Raw genomic sequence first — 15,890 nt, forward strand, 5'->3', positions numbered from 1 at the left:
GGTTAGGGGCACGCGGCTGTGAGCTTGTATTCTGGTGATAGTGGGTTCGAACTCCACTGTCGGCAGCCAGGAATATGGTTTTCCGTAGTTTCCCATTTTCATATCAGGGAAATGCTGGGACTGTACCTTTATTAGACTTCGAACGCTTCCTTTCCACTTGTATCCATTTTCTTTCCCATCGTCGCCGTAAGACCTATTTGTGTCGGTGCGACGTAAAACAATTTGTAAGTACATGTTTTGGTAATTTCGGAGACACGTCTGCAATTATAATATTAACACGTTCAGTACCAGCTTATGAGCGGGACACTTGAATGCCTGGACCGGCCATTTTCATGTCCGACCCTCTTAACATGCATCACTTAATACAATTTACGATTACTCCTAAACTATAAATGTTCGAAAAATGATATTTTGTGCTTACCTCTAGTAAATATTTAGGGTGTGATATCTGGTGTCACAGGTTTCAAAATACGTCTAATTCTATACAGCCTATCTGTATTTTCAGCATAATGATTTCTGTCACCGAAGTGAAGAATGTAAAGAATATGAAGGAAGCGTATTCGGAACATCGTATTAGAAAATGTCGGAGTCTGAAAAACAGGGTCTTCGGTCCAGTACATTTTTATATCAGGATTTTGGACTAATCGGTTTGTACGATTGCATGGTCGAATTCTTTGTGAAAGGCCGGTTCACCGCACTTATCACTTGACTCGCGTATACTGTAGGTTGGTCTGCACAGACACATACTGATAAAATTCGTCATTCATGAAAATACTCACGTAACTCAATATATCCTGCTTATTTTCTATTTGATCGTTTATATCCGAAATCCCTGTAAATGGTGGAACGGATGGACAATAACTAGGATTATATGTATCAGGCACTTCACTTTTCTCTATAGGCCTGTCGGATTCGGTAATCGTAATTTCCTCGTCACTCTCATTTTCACTATCTGAGTCTATTTCAGGTATAAGTTCATCACCAGAATAATCATTGTGAACAATATCTAATAATTGATCTTCCGTAAGATAAGCCATTATACTACACTCGGTAAGAACGACACGCACTGCATTGGAATCTCTAGTACTATCGTGACGCGCGAGGAAGTGCTGAGATTTTCTCGCTAAAACAGCTAAGATAAACATGAGCCCACTCAACGTGAGGGTTATCTCAAAAAGGTCAACCAACTTCCTACTACAACCAGTAACGCTGACTAAGGTGTAAGAATCCATAGATGACGAATATAAACAGCACTGCTAAGCGCGGAACATTAAACGTCGTACGCCGTCCACGGCCCGCAGCATAGGAGCAAGCTTGAACGTCTTACGGCGACCACGGTCCGCAGTGAGTTAATAATAATCCGGACCTGTTAAAAGTTCACTATTTTCTTTAGTGTTTTCTGACAGATTACGAGCTACGAAGTTTGAGTGGGGCGAATAACTTTTATTTTCGTAATAGTAATAATAGACTAACACAGCTTTTTAATAATATTGTTAGTGGCTTTTCGACGGATGCAAGCTGACAGCTGCGCGCTCTTAATCGCACGGCCAACTCGCCCAGTAATGATAATAATAATAACAATAATAAATCTTTACGTGCCAATGGAGACGCGCGGTGTCGGAAGTTTGCCCACAGGTATTCTTTAACGTGCCTGTAAATCTACCGATCAGAAGCGGTCGTATTTGAGCACCTTCAAATACCAGCGGACTGAGCCAGGATCGAGCCTGCTAAGTTCATGAAACCAGTGCTTGAACCCTCTGAGCCACTCAGCCTGGCAACGTTTATTTTGATACGTTTAATATGCACTGCAAAATCAGCAGCAAACAAACATGTTCTCCTCGGTTGGAAGCACGAAAGGAAGGTACGTTTAATTAATTTATATTTATAACATGTCCCTTACTGGTATGAAGTAAAACGTTCGATGTGTTTTGACATTTCAATTCCGATACTACTCACTTGGAAATCCTATCCCATGCATTATTTCGTTGACGTAATAAACTTTATTTACGTAGACGTCAATACGGGATGTTTCTGCAAAAGGCGAGTTGGACTCCCAAAAGACCATGATATTGAAATCGCACTGTGGGGATAATATTCCACGTAAGCAGTTCGACAAAAGCACTAGACCTGTCACGTGCCGGTTCGGTTGTCTGCTGTTCCTAGCGACGGGGATGTGGCTGGACGGGATCCCCGCCTCTACATGAAACCGGTCTGTCTGACCTTGACCTGAATAACAGCTGTCAGAGATGCGAATTATCGTCCGTACTAGTACGCGAGTTACTTCGTATTAGTAGTAGTAGTAGTAGTAGTAGTAGTAGTAGTAGTAGTGGCATCAGTAGTAGTATTTGAATAATGACAGTGTATGAATACTACGAATACCATGATATGCTGCTAGTGTTTCGTGTGGCAGAGCAGAACACGGGTCGCCCTTCATGAATCTATCGGGAAAGGCTTCGGGCAATTTATATTTTGTTTCTTTTTCACTACGAGTTAACACAGAGGACACTTTGCGTTGTTAAGGGCCGATGACATTAAGACAGCAATCATCATCATCATCATCATCATCATCACGTATAAATATTCAATAAAATAATTGTTTTATATTCATCATTACTGAAATAGGAACTATAAGTTAACATTTAACTTAAGAAGATTGCCTAGAATGGTTTGGTAATTTACAAAAGAAAGTTTAACATTTCTTTTAGTGTAAGGCAATCTGTATGTTTTTGTTTTCTAAACTGTTGTACTGTAATGTTTAACATAGGTACATTTTTTTCACATGCGTTTTCGTGTACGTTCGTAAATCTGTACTTTTCTATTCGAGATAGTCTGGTTACCGTCCACCTGGAATTACGGAGCCCGTACTGTATATTAGTTCATTATTTTTCTACAACAGAGTGTTACTAATGCGACTGTAGTTCCCACGACCACGCCACTCTTATGTCTGTGTCACTAATGTGCGCTTTTTTCGGCTCTGTCCTGCTTGACTATGAGGCTCTCGTTACCTTCTTCTTCCTCTCCTTCTACTGCAGTCTTATGTCTTAACAGATATACTGTATTCTACCGACATCATCTTAACACGCAGTAGCGTAATCTGCTGCGATTTACCGAGCTCGATAGCTGCAGTCGCTTAAGTCCGGCTCCATGGCTAAATGGTTAGCGTGCTGGCCTTTTGTCACAGGGGTCCCGTGTTCGAATCCCGGCAGAGTCGGGAATTTAACCTTAATTGGATAAATTTGCTGGCACGGGAACTGGGTGTATGTGCCATCTTCATCTTCATTTCATCCTCATCACGACGCGCAGGTCGCCTACGGGAGTCAAATCAAAAGAACTGCATCTGGCGAGCCGAACTTGTCCTCGGACACTCCCGGCACTAAAAGCCATACGACATTTCATTTCAGTGTGGCCAGTATCCATTATACGGGAGATAGTGGGTTCGAACCCCACTCTCGGCAGCCCAGAAGACGGTTTACCGTGGTTTCCCATTTTCACACCAGGCAAACGCCGGGGCTGTACCTTAATTAAGGCCACGGCCGCTTCCTTCCCTGTCCTAGCCCTTTCCACTCCCATCGTCGCCATAAGGCCTATCTGTGTAGGTGCGACCTAAAGCCAATAGCTGCTGCGATTTGTTATTAGCACCATCATAGTAAAATCTAATATAGTTGTGACGGAATCTTCTTAGATAGTTCGACGTCTGTGGATTGTGTATAATTTGATAACTCATCTGTACTCATGAAAACGACCGTCGGCCTGGCGTTCAGGTTAATAGCTACATATCTCTAACGTGTAACCTTGTTTATGTTTCTTAGATTGGTTGATGTGTATGTTTGATGTTTATACACAATACGAGATTACAGCTGACTCATCCCCACGAGCTTGACCTGGTTCTCGTCTTACGCATAGTAATCTGTAGGTAACTACTGTGACCGATGCTAACTCACGTGACATACATTTCATCTTGTTTCCTCTTAAACCACGCATATTTTACTATTTTCTCCCACGTATTTCGGTTTTAATGACCTTATAATAATAATAATAATAATAATAATAATAATAATAATAATAATAATAATAATAAAAATAATAATAATAATAATAATAATAATTATAACAACGTTAAGTGCTTTACGTCCCACTAACTACTTCTACGGTTTTCTGAGACGCTGACGTGCCAGAATTTAGTCCCGCACGAGTTCTTTTTATGTACCAGCAAATCTGCCGACACGAGGCTGACGTACAGTATTTGAGCACCTTCACATACCACCGGACTGGGCCAGATTCGAACCTGTGAAGTTGGAGTCAAAAGGCCTGCACCTCAACCGTCGCAGTCAATCAGCCCTGAAGGAGGCACAAAATGTAGGTACGTTCAATTTATTTAGTTGTATAACGTGTCCAATATTTCTTTGAAACTAAACGTTCGATGTGTTTCGATAATTCAATTCCGATGCTAGTCATTTGGGCATCCCATGACTGCTTTCATGGCGTAAGGACCTGCCATCTTTCTTCTGCCTTTACGCAATGCACAACGGGGATATATCGTATTTCACGTCCCGGCGCCCAACCAATAATTATATCACACGATCGTACAGGTCCCGCACCGATACAGGTTTTCAGGTCATTTCCATACTCACTAGACCACGGGGCTGATGACCACAGATATCCCAATCCCCTAAAGGACATAACAGCAAATGAACCAGTATTAACGCTGAGAATTCGGTACATCTCCAGGGTCCGAAACCGATGACCAGGGTTGTCTGAAGCCCCTAAGACGAAAATTAAATACTGACAACAACGAAACCAGTCTGGCGAGAATGTAACGTAACATTGCATACACTACTGTAGTAGCCACCTTCAGCTGTTATCGTAGCTCAGTTGCCCTTAAACATAAAACCAGTTTGACAAGTATGTTACGTAACATCTCGTGCATTACATAGGTAGCGTTCAGCTGTTATAGTATTACATTTGCACGTAAACATAAACAGAAACCATTTTGGCACGGATGGCGCGTGACGCGCCTGTTCACAAAGGGAAGCTATTCATTCAAAGAACAAGGCATACTACCTATTCTAAAAACATCGTATCTCTCTGCTCTCGAAAATAACTTCTGAGGATTACTAAAAGTTTGATATATAGTGGTTCGTCACATCGTTCTCTATTGCTAGAAGAAATACCTGCAGGTATACACCTAACACCATGTATATGAAACAGTTTATTGCTGAACCACCAAATTTCTACAGGCCACCAATGTAATCCACTGCAATCCTTGAGTGGGAATGGTTCTTTGGGAGTGGTTCCTTTAGTTTTATGTACAGACTGAAGTCTCAGGAGCCCACGCCCGGTGAAGAGGGTTGATGCTCCAGCCCCTTCCACATCCACCGTGCCAACAATTCCCTCACAGCCTTGTAACAGCGGGGATGGTCGTGCAGGACAATCTGTGGATGCGCTTGGAAACGGGGCCATTTCCTGCACATTGCAGGAAGATGCAACGTTGTTCTAGAAATCTGCATTCCTTCCACGTGCCACCTCGATCTTCTCCGCGCTTGTTGTTAGAAAACATCACTTACGGCGGTTCGGTTTGAGACTACAAATTGACGGTTACGCTCTTCTTCGCCTGTAGGACTTGTACTAGCACAAGTAGGTGCGTTACGTAGATCCACCGTCCCTTTGCATGTGCTGGCAACAACAGCGCCTCAATGTTTGTTGGCAAAGTGGCTTTCTTTTCAAACTTCATAATCTTTAAGGACGAGAGTACCTGAAGATGACACGTCAAATGGAACTGGATAGGCTGATTGATCCTTTGGAAAATAAACATGTTCTGGAGGAATTCATATCAATGTACATTTTGAATGGATATTGCTGCTACCTTATTATCCAAAATAGAAGTAAAACAGTAAGGCCAGTAAATTTTCTCTTCGTAACCTACAGAAGCGGTGTTATTTACCTCATTATAGCAGCCTTAGACAATTTAATAAAATCATTCGAAGAATTTGAGATTGAGTTTTTTAAATGCTATTTGTTCGGGGCATGTAATTGGGATGGAGGAAGTGTAGAGTGGTGAATATGAGGAAAGGAACGTTAAGGACGACACAAAAACCCAGTCCCTAGGCCAGGGATATTAATCATTTACAATTAAGAATCCCTGACCCATATGGAAATCGAACCCGGGGCTGCCGGGTGACAGGCGGACGCGTTGTCCCCTACACCGCGAAGCCGGACTTATTTGAGGGTACATCACATGAAAACATTAAAAGTGTATTCTTCTCCTTTTTCTTGTAGTGCCTGCTTCATTACGGGGAATTGGCCACAATCACAGCGAAATCTGTACGATGTATCACTGTTGTCATCAGTCTGCTCGAATTTAGTGCTGTCCAGTCCCGTAACTTCCTCAGCCAAGAGTTTTTGCTTCGAAATGTCGTGCCACAGTTCTGTCCGTTGGCAGTGCTGTTACAAATTTACACTAGCAAATGTACCCGTGCTTCGCTGTGGCATTCTACCTTCTATACGGATTTCTGCGTAAATTACTCTACACGTAGTAAGTAAGAATATATTAAATTACATGTCTATTAGCGCTATCCAAGAAACAAACGGGGAGGAACCCGTACATGGTTTCCGATATAAGGTGCGCGTTGGGGGAGTTTTGATGATTATGGCAGGCCACATTGCCCACTGCTATTCACAATCAAGTTCGGGAGTTTCTACTATAATGGCAGGCTCACTTGCTAACTACCATTCAGAATAGAGATGGAGAGTTTTCATTATAATCACAGGCTATTTTTCCTAATAACAGTCACAGTCCAGTTGGAGAGATTTGATTATAATCGAGAAATGCAGCGCTGTCTAATGTATAAAAAATCGAGATACACAAAAAGTCATAGGAGCAAAGCTGAAGATCTCTCCAAACTGAACTGTGTGAAATGACATACCGTTTAGAAACCAGTTAACCCAAAACGAAGGTCTGCCCCGTCATTAAATTGTCTCCATATTTTGATATTGTCCGGGGACAAAATGTTATATATTTGAACAGCTTGGAATTTTTCCTCAAAGGAAAGAGTGCCCAGCGAGGAAGTGATATTATGTCTATACCAAATTTGTTACACTCCGCGGTACTCTTCAAATATTAACAGCCCCCCTTAGTATTATTCGGAGACGACTGAAACCTCCAACGGTAATCCGCAAATATCCCGCAGAATGGCAGCTTGACGTCTCTTTCGCACTCTACGCAAGGAACAACCACTTGTTTACAGGAATATTGACGAAAATGGCATTACGTTACTTCCCAGTGAACGCGTTGGCCGTGCGGTTAGAGGCGCGCGGCTGTGAACTTGCATCCGGGAGTTAGTGGGTTCGAATCCGACAGTCGCCAGCAGTGAAGATGACTTTCCGTGGTATCGCATTCTCACACCAGGCAAATGCTGGGGCTATACCTTAATTATGGCCACGGCCGCTTCCTTCCAACTCTTAAGGCTTTTCTATCCCATCGTTGCCATAAGACGTAAAGTCACTAGCAACAAAAAACACATTACTTCCCTGCTGGCACGTAGCCAGAAATGTTGCCGTGATAACCGGTAGGTTCTTTTCCGGTCTGTCGGTCACTCAGTGCAGATCATTTGATGAGTAAGCGAAATTATGCTCATAGCAAACGTTGTTTAAAATGAAGGGACGTTTTACATATAGTCCACGGATTTTACATAAAATCAATAGTTTAAGAGAAAATGGAAAGAGACTGTTGTGGTTTTCCTATAAAACCCAGCATATTCAGTGATTATTGAAACATATGCATATCTAAATCTTCCCCCGAGATGAGTATACTCTAAATATGAAGTTTGGTCGAAATCTATCCATCCATTTCACGGTGATGGTGGAACAGACGGACAAACAGACACGAAAGCTAAACACCACTGATACGATCTTGAGTTGACCTAAATTGGTTAAATATCTGAAAAATTGGCATTACATTACAAACGGAAGTAAAGTCAGCGGACCCCTACAGCTTCATTTGCTACCCAGCAACCGTGCAGCCTGTGATGGAAGTAGTGATAGGTGGACGTGACTGAGAGAAATTTTCGATTTCATGAAGAAGTCCTCATATTATCACACTCTAGATAACTGATTATTCCATTCGTGGTATTTTCATAGTCGGTTCCCCCTTTCGATGCACTTGTCGACTCTAAATTTCGTACAGTATCTCTCGGAAACAACACTCCATCTACGTATTGGTGAGGGCTGTAAAATACACCCGCGGTATTCCCTGCTTGTCGTAAGAGGCGAAGACAAGGGATAACCATAAAGGGTTCTCAATTGGGAACGTGGGTTAGTGACAACTGGTGTCAGCTGCCTCACATACATCGACCTCCCTTGGCCAGCTCTTAGTCAGTTCCGACCCTGACGGTATTAGGCTTTTGAGACTTAGGGAGTCTTTCAATGTCACGCCCTTCATGGTCCTTCTTCTTCGTTAAACGATAGACTTTTTTCCATATGAAGTTGGAATATATACGTTTCTAGAGATGTTAACAAAGAAATCAGAACTTTTCTTTTCTCTGTGTGTCTGTATCCTGCAGGAAGGTTTCCCTCATCTTTGACCTCAACGCCACACTGATAAATAGAGGAAAGGACTAAGGAGAGAAAGATATTGACCGAAGGGTCGATCCACCTTCATTTCTCATATGATTAGTGTTACTACTTCCCATTAAAACAGAAATCAACACCACAACCACCCTCATCCTCATTTTCATTGTCCACTCCATCTCCAAGACCGTCCAAACAAATCAGTAACTTTCTCCAGTCAGACTTACATTTACTCTTAAAATAGATCTGAACTGAATGTTTAATATTGTCAATTTTCCTTCCTTATCAACTTGGAATCTGTATGTATTTAAATATGTTTAAAAAGTAATCTGAACTTTTCTTAATTTTCTGTACATCTCTGTATCCTGCAGGGACGTTCTTCTCATCACTGACCTCTGCGTAACGTCACATTGACATAGGAAGGAAAAGACTAGGAATAGAAAATTAGTGACCGTTTCCGTAATTTGGACTTTCTGACTACCGACGGTGGGTTTCGAACTCACCACCTTCCAAATACAAGCTTACGGCTAATCAATTCCTATCGTGTATCCAACACGCTCCGTAGAAGGAAAGACTTTTTTCGTATGATTATTGTACTTCAAAAGTGTGTATGCAACAATTTCGTTATAGAATTTCAAATCGTTAGTTTGTGTGTGTTTCAACCTCTAAATTTTGCTATGAATTCATTTCTCTCTCAATATATGCTTTGTTCTGTGGTAGAGGTTTACGTACAATTTAACAGAGATACAGTTTGCATGCGGTCCAATACAATGCGAGTATGTGGCTTGTGATTAAGGTACTCACTATGTATTGCTACATCCAATGCTAGACACCACAGAGAATTGCTGATCAAAGCCACGTTCAATGAAGGGGAGCTTTCCATCAATTCCTGGCGATACAGTAACATTTCAGTAGTGTGTAAACTGTCCATTGAACGCTATTACTAATTTACGCGACCGTCATCCTGCACAGGAGGACTCTGTAATATTCAGGTACGCGTCTGATTGAGTTGGAGTTGAACTGGCTTTAGGTAATTATGACAGTCTACTATGTATTAGTAGGTTAGCTAGTTTCATTTAAAATCAATGAAGCATATTTCAGTAAACTGGTTTTTGGCTCTGGTCAGCGAAGTGGCCTTCGGTTCATAGGGTTCGTGGTTGGATTCCTGGCCGCGCTGGGGATTCTAAGCATGTTTGATTCATTTCGCTAGCTTGGGGCTAGGTGTTTGTGTTCGTCATAATGCACATCTTTGTCTACATATAACACATAACTCTACAAACTACCACATAAACAAACAATGGTGAACACAATCCTTCACAGGGTGTTGACGTCAAGAAACTCATCCGGCTGTAAAACTGGGTTAATACACATGTATTCCGGCTCCATGGCTAAATGGTTAGCGTGCTGGCCTTTGGTTGCAGGGGTCCTGGGTTCGAGTCGGGAATTTTAACCCTCATTGGTTAATTTCGCTGGCACGGGGGCTGGGTGTATATGTTGTCTTCTTCATCATTTCATCCTCATTACGACGCGTAGGTCGCCTACGGGAGTCAAATCGAAAGACCTGCACCTGGTGAGCCGACCATATCCTCAGATACTCCGGGCACTAAAAGCCATACGCCATTCCGTTTCAGTACACATGTAGTGCAGAACTCTAGTACTTGGAAATGCTCCAGGAGGAGAAGAAGAAGAAGGTTTCAATAAACTGGTGACGATTTCATTTACAACTTGTTATCATTCATTTCATCAGTCTACTATTTTGAAATCATCTCCTCATCACTCAATCCTGTGCTAAACATGACATTCCCATCTAGGTAGAGTACGATGTCTATTATAAATAATGTTATTGGCTTCACGTGCCTGTCTACACTCACTTGCTGTCCATGTTCGTACCTTTACCTTCGCCTGTTATTTTGCCTAAGAAATATTCTTCCTAAACTTGTAATGACCCCCTCCCCACTTGGCGTTTAGCCCTAATGGGGCTTGTCCTACCATGTGGCCTCTGTTCTGCCCGAAGGCATGCAGGTTACGAGATAACCATTATTGTCGGCTTTCTAGAACGGGACTACCATCTCACTCTTAGATAGCTTCTCAGTTGTTCTCACGTAGGCTGAGTCAACCTGGAACTAGCCCTCAAATACAGAGCAAATCCCTGAAATGCCCAGGAGTCGAGGAGCTGGGACCTCTGAGAGATGTAGGCTCGCTGCCCCTTGACTAAAGCGCCGGTTTGTAATAATCCTATATTATTATGATATATGTACGCCATAAACAATGGTAGTGGTGGTGATTATTGTTTTAAGGGGAAGTACAACAAGGCAACCGTCCTCTATTAACACTAATTAGAGTGGGCAAAATAATGGAAGGAATCCGACATTTCGAAAAATGAAGGTATCTACCAAAGAAAGACAAGGGCCACATAGGACGTGGAAATGAAAGACTCCCTAGGCCTCGGAAACCTAATAACCGTCGGAGACGGAAAAGAACAGGAATTGACCAAGTTGGGTCAGATAGGATAGATGAAAGTGAGGAGCCTGGCATAGTGGAAGCAATGCCGGGATACAGCTAAGGGCACCATGGTCACAAAGCCACGCTCCCAAGTTAAGAGCCCCTGGGGCCCTTTCAGTCGCCTTTTACGACTGGCAGGGGATAACGTGCGTGTTATTCTACCACCCCCGCCCATAGGGGAAGGGGCACAGATAGCCATTATATTATGACCACCCCGTTGCAGGGACATTTAACGCGTCTGGAGCGTAGAGAGCTACACGTTACAGGCTGGCAGTATGGTCCACACGCTCGCTTTTACTTGCGTCCCGGCGTCAATATGGTGAAAATCAGGTCGTCTCTTCAAATTTGACAGTGATGAAATTGCGATGGCATACCGCATTCATACCAGCGTCTCTGAAGCAACGTGACTTATTGGCTACTCTCCTCCCGCTGGAAAGTATAGCAACGATGGAGAAACAACGACAAGTCGTCCAGCCGTATATCGGCTGTGGGTCAAAGATGCCAGAGACCAGCGGAAATTTGTGCATTGTCCGGAGCGTTGGCAGGGCCTGAGTTCGAGAAATTGTCCTGAGAAAAGAATGGAGTGTATGAAGACGAAGGAAACAATCCAAATCCTGCCGATTCTAGGAGGCGTAGAAAGTAGAGAAAGCAAAAGAAACACGCTGCGGTGCAAGACCTCGGTACACGAAATGAGGGCTGCGATCATGTTCTGCGAACTTTGCCCACAGAGGGCTGCACCACCCCCGTGACACACACATTAGTCTGCGGTAACGATCTCGCCCAGGACGTAACGGACAGCTGTGAGTTGAGTTTCGAGTCTGTTGCCCGCGTTTGGTATTGCGTTCTTTCTTGAAATGGACACGGTAGGACTGATCGGACAGGTGGAAAAGTACCCATTGTTAAAGGAGATAATATCATTTTAAGCTGATATTTCTTTTTATTTAATGTAATAGTACATATATATGTGCTTCATATCATTAGGTCTGTCTGAAGAAAAATAAATAAGTAATTAAGTAAGTAAGTGACCGGCATGCCGACTACCAAGCCGACAGGAATATAGAAAATTGGACGGAGATGGGACGTACTTTGAACTCAGACAGTAAGTCCTATGAAGGTTTTAATTTATTACATTTTAAATGTTCAAAACTACTTATTTCATTATCATTCTATGTTTCTCTTCTACTAAATAATTAGTGATAATGTAACGTAATTTTTAAATTAGAATTGATAGTATTACAAGTAGTCCAATGTTTTGTCAGGGTGTAAAAAAAAAAAAGGAAACGCTTTGCCGTTCTAGCTGTCCGCATGCCCTACCAAGCCGCAATGTGTGTGACAACTCCAGGTCGCATTCAGCCTTGGGTTTCACGACGGCCTGCTCGTAACTGCTGCCCACATTCAGTGTGCACAGGCCTTGACGCGATCACTTCCAACGCGCGTGTGCCGGAGCGAATGGATATGGAAGACTATATCGATGTATTCCAATTTAATGTACACGACACGATAGACTCTAAAGTACAATTCCAGAGACAGTCTGATTTTGAATGGCCCCTCCAGAGTGAACCCTTTCAGAGGACATTTGAGACAAATCTGTTAACATCCCGTCACGAGAGACTTATTTATGAATAAATCTTGCGACTTTCTCTCCGGTACAGCCAACCCCATTGCTTTCGATCTGTTGTTAGATCGTCTAAAAGTGTGATCAGAGGCTCTTATGTTGAGAGTGTGAGTTGGCGATCGCACCTCCCCTGGATGAGACAGTCATAGCTTCCACTTGACTTGTGTCAAATATTGTTTTCTCCCCATCCCGACGGTATTCCGTTGGTGAGGCCTAGGGAGTCTTCCATTCTTACCCACCCCCTGTGGGTTGTGGACGCAGATGAAGAATACACCCACGGTATCTCCTGCACGTCGTAAGAAGTGACTAAAAGGGGCGATCAAGAGATGATGGATTCTGAACCACGTGTTTAGTACCATCACGCGAGGAACACCATGGGTCTACTTTACTTGCGATTAGAACCACTTTGTGAGGAACAACCTAGGTTCGCAATGACTATCAACGATATGCATCATTTGGGTTTACGTGGCCTGTGATAAGTACCACTATGTGAGGAACATCATGGTTCTACTTTATCAGCGTTTATTATCATTATGAGGGTCCGTTGACCTGGATTTTGGACTCCTTTAGACAGCAAGTATCATTGATTTTTTATTTTGTTTTAGAAGCAGTCCCTTGTTCAGTTTATGCCATTGTTTTAATTTATTTTATTGGGAGGAGGGGCATTGCGGATCGAATCCACTGATTGTTTTAAGATCATAATCATTGTTCATCGTCCTCCATTTGAATTGTAGTCAGTGGATGGAATTTGGAATTATTTTACCTTTCAATATTGTGAGTTGGATGCGCTGATTATTTAAATTCATATTCATTCATACATTCTTAATCATCATGTTTTGAATTCTGGTCAGTGGATGAATTTTGGAATTTTAATTTTCATTACATTTCGTTTTATCTCGTACCATTAGGGGCCGATGACCTTTAAACAACAAAAATCATCATCATTATCATCACGGCTTTCATGGCCCTTCCGTTCCATATACCTGCATTCTTCGAAGTGTCGGACCTAGTTGTATTTCCTATTTAAATAATCACTACCACACCACCACCACCACGATCACAACCACGAGCATCATACTAGAAAGCTGTAGTGCGAGAAATGGGAACATTTGTCCTTCGTAAACTGTCGTGAAAAACAGACAGTAAATTGATTCGAAATGATAAACATGCATTCAAAAATGTACATATCGTCGTTGCCGGGAAAAAAAAACCTCCTATATGATAATATTCTTGGAGGTATACTGACCCGCAGCACATACGTTATGAACAGCAAGAATGCCTTGACAATATTCACACAATATTCCACCTTAGATGACAGAACCTTACCGGCCAAAGTTCTAAGCTAAAATATTTCACATAGGAGGTTTTGTCTCGGCAGCGACGATATGTTCGTCATAATTCCAGAAAATGCAAAATCATCAATGTCGAGCATAGGGAAGTCTCACCTTGAGCGTATCTGTTAAGCATCGTGAGGCTAGTTTCGTGCTACTTGAGCCCAATCCGAGCCCACATACTGTCCCAGTGGTGGAAAATAAATCTGCACTCATGATCGATTTAGGATTAAAAATTAAAATGTCAACAATATACAGGACGTTTCAAGAAGACACCGACAACGCTTAGTATGTTTTGCGGAAAGGCAAACTGATCCGTTTTCAAGAACGAACCCATATCCAGAAACGCACAGCTTGGATGCTGTAGCACATCGAAGTGTGAGATGTTTATGCGTTCCACATGTCGTCAATAAACCGAACATGAGTAACACATCGGGATCATTACAAACTGTGTTCACACTAGGTCATTGCAGAGCCTACATCGGTACTGCTGAGCTTCACGCACATGAACCAATACGTGCGGTTGTCTTCGAAGAATTTCCACGAACCTACTACGCTGGCGTAGCTGGGGGAGAGGTGATACTCCTACGTGGCGCGTCCCAGGTGGCGGATAGGGGGGGGGGGGGGTCCTAACCGGCTTGCCGGCGGACTTGAGGGAAATAAAATACCTCTCGCGGACCAAACACACAACCCCCCGTGGGTGGGGGACGCAGACGAAGAATACACCCACGGTATCCCCTGCCTGTCGTAAGAGGCGACTAAAAGGGGCGACCAAGGGATTGGATTAGAACCATGAAACTACTTGTGATTAGTACCACCATGCGGGAACACCATGGGTCGTTATTACTTGCGCGTAGTACCACTATGTTAGGTACCAAATAGGTTTGTGATTAGTAGCAATCAGGAGCACCGTGCGGTCAGGCTTTTTACGGTACCTGTGATCAGTAGCACTATATGAGCGACACCAGGGTTCTGGCTTGCCTATGATTAGTACCCACTATATAAGGAACACCACGGGATAGGACGAGTCCCCGTGGTTAGTACACTTATGTGATGAAAACCATAGGATTGCGTTGCCTGTAAATGGTGCCGCTATGTGTGAAACACCATTGGTCTATATTACAAATACCATGGTTCTACTTTCCAATCGATTATGAGAGGCTGATGACCTATATTTATGCCCCCTTTAGCTTGCAAGCATCGTCGATTCAGTATTGAGCTCTAGAAGCAGTCCCTTGGTCAGTATTGCTATTATTTTCCGTCAGTTTCTGAGACTGAGGCATGGCGGGTCGGTTCTACTGATTGTTTTAACTTCATATCCATCTGTTCATTTTTCGTCCTCACGCTTTGAATTCTGGTCAGTGGAGGGTTTTGAATTTTTATTTTGTCATTGCATTTCGTCTCATTTCGTACCATCAGGGGCCGATGACCTAGATGTTAGGCCCCTTAAAACAACAAGCAACCTCATCGTCAGTCCTCGAAGAATTTCAGTCGCTCCGTGGACTTGAGCAATAAGGTCCTCCACTGACGTTACAGGAGTGTCATAATCTATACTCTTCATGCTACCTACGTGGAATTGTCCAGCTTCTCTTAGTCGTCTCTCGATGGCCGCGAATGTGGAATGATGTGGGGTATGTCTGTTGGGTAAACGTTCCGCATACATTCTTGCAGCAGCTCTACCATTGCAATCCACTTTGCTGTATGCAAGCACTTTGTCGGTCATATTCGCAGCTGTGTACTGGTACATGAAGCACTTCAGTAAACAACGTTACTGCACTGGCAGACTACAGTACACAAGTAACGCAGTAGGATGCGCACTAAGGACTGTGTGAAGGAATGTAGCGTACGCGCAGGAAAGTTATTAGGCTTCAGTCGTC

This window comes from Anabrus simplex, chromosome 5 (genome assembly GCF_040414725.1).
Source record: "Anabrus simplex isolate iqAnaSimp1 chromosome 5, ASM4041472v1, whole genome shotgun sequence".
Classification (NCBI taxonomy): domain Eukaryota; kingdom Metazoa; phylum Arthropoda; class Insecta; order Orthoptera; family Tettigoniidae; genus Anabrus; species Anabrus simplex.